We start from the raw sequence: 6,437 nt of genomic DNA, 5'->3' as shown, positions 1-6,437 counted from the left end.
TACCAAACAACAACATCTGAGTTCTGTTCATCACGAGTTTGTAATAAGAATTTGATTGTGGAAACTATCAGTCATACATTAATAAATTCATAGTTATAATTATGGTACGTTATAAGTACTTTATCTAATAAGTACTAACATATCATTATAAGTACTAATATAAATAAAAGATTACCATATTCAACAGGATTCACTTTACATTTTTTTATAATATAGGATTTACCCATAATCCATGTTTGATTTTTAGTAGGAACAAACAATATTTTGACCCCATATTGGTTGTTGTATAGGCCATGGCGGATTGCTATTTACATGACAGATTTTGCAAGTGGAAATTTTCAGACCAGCAGCCCATGAGCGCACATTGGCGCAAATACATTTGCTGTTTAAACAACGTGGTGCAGGACGTGAAAATGATAACTGCGTCAGGCTGAAATTAGCAGAAAACACTTGCGTCGCGCTTTGCGCTGCATTGCGCCGGGCGTATGATAGGGCCCTAATTATTTCTGCCTTTTAGATTTAGATCATGTAGCATTAATGTAAATAGATTCTTGTGAAGAGCGCTTTCCATATATGAATGCTTCAGATGCCAGTTGATGTGTGAATTCATGCATAATAATGAATTCAGTTGTTTCTTAAAAATATAACAATCTTTATTACTTTTACTTTGAAATGTACAACAAAAGTAATCGATTGATTATTGTAACCCCTTGAGCTCTATTCATTGAATCGATAGTTTTTAGTGAAACACACAATGTTAAGAGTTATGTGTTAAGACTTCTGAAAGTTTAATCACATTTCACAGTGTAACAATGTACAAATGCATGCTTTTGTACAGCTATATATTAAGTAGGCAACATTTTCAGTATTCCATCTAAATTGTGACTGAAACATTTAAATAATGATTTGGAGCAATACATCATTATTACATTCTTTTCAAAATGAAATACACAATGACAGTAAAGTTGTATATACACAGTATATAAAGTATCTCATACTGTTAGAATTATGAAAAGTACGGAGCCCCTTAAGGGACATGTTGAACAAAAAAAATTAGAAGGGAGGAAACGTTATTGTCAATGCTTTTGCGTTCACTGGCAAATGTTTTGCATTCCCCCAAGAAACTTTGCGTTTGCTCACAAAGAACACAAAATAGTTTCTCAGGGGAACGGTAAGATGTTTGAGGGGGAAGCGCAAATGTTTTTGTGAGGGAACGCAAAGGTTTTTGGCGGAACCAAATGTTTTTGTGAGGGAACGCAAAGGTTTTTGGCGGAACCAAATGTTTTTGTGAGGGAACGCAAAAGCATTGACTTCCTCCCATCTCATATTTTTTCCACCCCAATGTTCCATTAAGGGGAAAATAGTGCAGCTTTAAAGAGGTTAAAATGCATAAACAGTTTAGAACTGTGCATTTTTTTTTTTACTATGAATTAACCTTCAGTTCATACTTGTTATAAAGTAATACTTGACTCTTGTTCATCACATAAACAAACATAGACTAATATATACCCACTACCACTTATACAGTTTTAAGTACATAGTCTAAATGTTACTAATTTCTTTCACTCAGTGGCATTTTGTTGTCATTGAATCTAACATTTGCATTGTTTTAAATAGTTTGTGTACAAGCAAAAGAAGACGAGGCACTTTGTCTTTTTCTTATTAATACATTGGTTTCCACCTGTATAATTAGACTCAAATCAATAAGCTTTAATGATCAACAGATCTTAAACTAGACGTGTACAACATTGCTGATAACTCAGTGGTGATAAGATCATTCACATTAGATTTTGTTTCATGTCCTCTGTGTTATGTGGAGGGTTCAGAGTGCAGAGGCTAGGATCTTAGAAACCGCCCATTAGTGAGTTTTACCTGCAGATAATTTCAGTAACATTATTTATAGATCTCTGAATTTAATGACTTTCTTAGTCTTCTTAGGTATGTCTGTATCTCTTCTACTGTGTCTGTTAGCAGGTCATTGAAGGCCAGGATTTGATCCCCCTTATGGAACAGACGTGAGTCCTGAATCTGCCGACACTCAGACACACTGGAGAGGAAAAGGATGATAGACAAAGAACAATGAAAACCATAATACAATGTAAGTTGTTCTTTTGTACTCATGTTCATGTTTTCTCTATTAGGATACAACTGTAATAACTAACAATGTATCAATGAGAGTAGTACCATGGTTTGCCTTCTTCCCGTGTCAAGATCAGACTGTTCTGACTAATGCAGATCTTCTTCCCGCCATGTGTGTTCGTGTTTCACTACAGAATAAAAGTATGCATTGATGATATTCAAACAGATGCCACATTTTTCATAACCTTAGTGCTAAACATAGCTGAGAATCAAATGGCAAAGGAAATTAAGAAATTGTTTCCTTGGTCCCACTTCATATTAAGTGTCTTTAACTATGGTATACTTACATTTAAACAAATCATTTGAAACAATGCACTTCTTGTGTAAGTACATGTTTTTACATTGTAAAAAATACCTGCATGTAATTACAACTGTAATTAATTTATGTAATTACATTATATTTACACTGTTGACCCTTCTCTTACACCTTAAACCACCCTTAAGCCTATCCATATCACCAAACCTGTCCCTAACCTTATCCGTATCCCACCTCAGTAGCAAAAGTGTTTTGCAATACAGCATGAACACAATACGTGCATTTTACACTTAATATATATTAGTACATATTTTGTGTGTATATTAGACACCTAATATACAATGGGACCGTTTCCTTTTATGCATTATACTCTAATTGTATTTCTAGTGTTGAACTAATGGACTAATGTGGGAGAAGGGTGAACTGAACTGATAAAAATCACCTCTTGTTTAAAGGCGCCTCTACCTTCTCTGTAGAGGAACAGTTCCCATTGAAGTCGAGGAGACCAGGCTGAGAATGTCTCTCACCTGTACTCATTCTAAGGAAAAAGGTAAGAAAGTAAAACAACGATGACATCATTCAGACGTATTCAGCAGAATAACACAATTCAAAGCTACCAGTAAAACTGCACCAAAGTCAATGTACCGTTTATTTTCATCGTCTGTATCCTGTTTGCCTGCATCATTGCACACAGAGGACTCGTGTCCATTAATGGAAGTGCTGAAAAAGTCAAAATAATAATAAAAATGAGTTTAACTTTATGTATTTTAAACAAAAGGGCATCAAGAATCAAGATCATTTTAGTGTTGAACAAGGCTCAACCTCAGAACGATAGTTGCTTAATCGTTCTAGTCAGAGATTATTGCTTCTCGTATATCAAGATGCTAAAACAATGCTAAAACTTAGCATTCGTCCATGATCAGACCTGTTCAGCAAGACTGGACATTTCCAAACAAAACAGAACATTCAGCAATGCTAAGATAAGAGTTGTTTTGTAGTCTTTAAATAAACGAAGAATTACATCTATGTGTAGCATCTGAGGTTTAGGGGAATGAATTTGTGAGCACATTGCAATGACGCACTTAGTTTACTGTATCTTGCACAACTAACAAAATAGTGCATTGAAGACTTCCAAATTACTTTGTCTGTATGCATGCAGTGTCCGCCTCCTGTTGGACATCTTCCAACTCCTTTTGCCTAATCAGGAAAGACCACAGAATTTAATTTAATGTCTCTCAGAAAATTGCATTTTATCCACAGAGTACATTTCATATTTCACTGCCAGTTAAGGAGAAAACACCTACACTGATGCCATGAACATATATTCATTGCCGTCCTCTGGAGATTCATCCTGTTTCCAATCCTTCTCATCTTTATCCTCGTTAACTGAAATCTGTCAAATAGAAGTGAGTTTTTATCATATGGAAGTTTAAAAACATTTGTGTTAAAGAAGCAATGTAAATGTGTAAAACCTTGCGCTCTACTGGTACTGGAGGTTCGCTGAACTTGCGAGGAGAGTCATAATGGCTTGGGGTTGGTGGAGGAGATGACATTAATTCAGGTGCTGACCTTCTTTCATCAGACTGATCTTCAACCTTTTGTTCTGAACTGTACAGAGGTTCAGATGTTGATCTACTTCTGTTGTCCTGAAAAGAAAAAGAAAAGAAAAAAACTATCAGAGCATGCACAACCTCTCAAAAGTTTTCACACACTTAGATTTTTTTATGATTTTCACTCATTAAAGTACTTAATCAATTATGCCAATGTGTGAGTTTCTAAACAAAAACAAAATAAAGGGTAATTGTATGAAGTTATAATAATATTACAAATTACAAATCAAATGTGGGAAACGGTAAAAATAAAGAATCAGTAAGTGTGTCTAAAATTCTGACTGGTAGTTTATATATACAGGCATGTGCGTAAAGAAATATAGATAGATGGAGAGAGATTAGAGAGAAATATTTTAATGTTTACCTCAAGGGCGTCAAATGTATGTCTCCGTTGATCTGATATCTGGGTCTTCAGGGTTTTGTACCAACCATCCACATCATTACTGAAAACACCAGAAAACCTTTACCACTACTGTTTTGGAAAAACGTCATCAGTTGTTTTAAAAAGAAAATGAAAAGTTTAAATAAAACAATTTCTAGAATTATATTACAGTATATAACTTATTTTAGAAGTATAATGAAAAGACTCTTATTCGGTGTCTTTTAATTTCATGTCTCTTTATTTCTTTTCTTTTTTTGTAAGACTCAATTATAAATGTGTATATCTTCAAAACCAAAAGCCACATTTCATGGAGACTTTTATTCTTTTTTGTCTGTATCATGCTGGCTTTCATGGAACTATGGAGTGAAAATGAGAGATAGGGTCAAAATGATGGTTGCAAACCTGTCTTCTCCAATGAGAAAATAGTCTCTGCTGTATTTTTGTGTGTTGTCTTCCACCCTCAAGAACAGCACCGAGGATGGAGGACACTTGAAGTGTTTCTGAATCCAGTCCCACATCTGATGTGTCTCTAGGCAAGTAAACATCGAGGTGATCCTTTAAAACAGTAAGAATTTATTGTTATAATGTGAAAATACTGTTTATTTTTGAGTGTGATAGTATTTTTCTTACTTAGAAAGGTCTATGTTTCCCAAATGTTTGTCTCTCTTTTCGTTTGTATAGTATTTCAGATGGTAGGCGCCTTCGTCCGTCATGGAGAGCACAAAGAAACGGCGCTTCCATGATTTCTGCGGCAGATATACCAGGTAAAACTGATAAGTTTCATGAACAGAGAAACTGTCTTTGACAGACTGCAGATATTTAAATTTCAAGTTGAAATGCAATATGAGACGTACAAAGGTTTTTAATAAGGCCAGTTGACCAGGAGACTTGTGCAGGTATCCAGTGTACACTTCCTCCTTTACTGGCTCTTCGTAAAACTTTGCAGCTGCTGCCGCAGAAACGTGAATAAAACCGATTAACATTAAACACATAGATAATGACAAATTAAATTGAGTGGTAGGCTTTCTTGATTATAACATTTATCAAGAGGTTTTAGACTTACTTTTATTTTTGAACATGTTCATGTCGTAGCTTTTGTGCTAAAATAGATGGGAAATGTTTGTTGTTTTACTGTAAGCACTGACATCAGATACAATCGTATTTAAAAAAAAACATTTATGATTTTGTAATATATATATATATATATATATATATATATATATATATATATATATATATATATATGATATATATATGGTCAAATGTAACCACAAAACTAATTAAAATGCAGTGGAAATGAACCCTCCATATTTCATTTATTATATTTTATGAATAGTAGCAGCATTATTTCTTTACAAGCATCACAAAGCAGAATCATCATATCAGTAGCCATATTCTATAATATTATTGTCTTACCTTGTGTCTCTGTAAAAATAGTGTCCTTTGAAAAGTTATTCAGCTCTCACAACGTGCGTGTTATGATGGCAGATTAGGAGGAAGCTCGAGGCTTTTATGTTCCAGTTCCAGTTATGCTACTAACAGGAGGAGTTTCTGTTCATATGTAAGCTCAGGTTTAAAGGTCCCTCCCTTTTAATTGTGTCAGTTATTACTAGTTTGTGGAAATTACCAGACAAACAAGAAGATCATAATGGCTTTGTGATATTTTGGAAAACTTTATACTACAAAAAGAAATTAGCGTATTGTTAGCTCCCTAGAAATGCAAAAGGTTCCAGTATAAATAAAAAAACATACAATGGAAGTCAATGAGACCCATCAACTTTTTGGTTACCGAGATTCTTCAAAATATGTTATTTTGTGTTCAGCAGAAGAAAGAAATTCATTGAGGTTTGTAATCAACTTGAGGGCGAGTATCTGAGTAAAGGATTTCACCCCATTTTGGGGTTAAATTGGAGTAAATTTCATCTAACAGTAGGGGGGGGGGGGACAATAAACAAAAAAGATTTCAAGAGCAATTTTTGATGGGGACATTAATAATACAGCCAAAATTGTACTTGTAGTTTATACAAAGGGATAGTTGTTTAAATAAGAA

At 34.2% G+C, this 6,437-nt stretch overlaps 1 pseudogene across 1 annotated transcript; it reads right to left on the bottom strand.

Moving 5' to 3' along the window:
- Positions 1-643: 643 nt before the first annotated feature.
- Positions 644-5,921, bottom strand: LOC306989250 (annotated as a pseudogene). Its single transcript, XR_013800726.1, has 13 exons — positions 5,804-5,921; positions 5,451-5,487; positions 5,242-5,336; positions 5,018-5,133; positions 4,790-4,942; positions 4,370-4,448; positions 3,868-4,041; positions 3,700-3,788; positions 3,536-3,592; positions 3,041-3,115; positions 2,838-2,933; positions 2,185-2,267; positions 644-2,047 (listed from the first exon to the last, which is right to left on the bottom strand). The product of XR_013800726.1 is annotated as an uncharacterized misc_RNA (transcript).
- Positions 5,922-6,437: the final 516 nt, after the last annotated feature.

The sequence above is a fragment of the Phoxinus phoxinus genome, assembly GCF_949152265.1.
Source record: "Phoxinus phoxinus genome assembly, chromosome: 21".
Classification (NCBI taxonomy): domain Eukaryota; kingdom Metazoa; phylum Chordata; class Actinopteri; order Cypriniformes; family Leuciscidae; genus Phoxinus; species Phoxinus phoxinus.
This window is presented reverse-complemented; position numbering and strand designations above follow the sequence as displayed.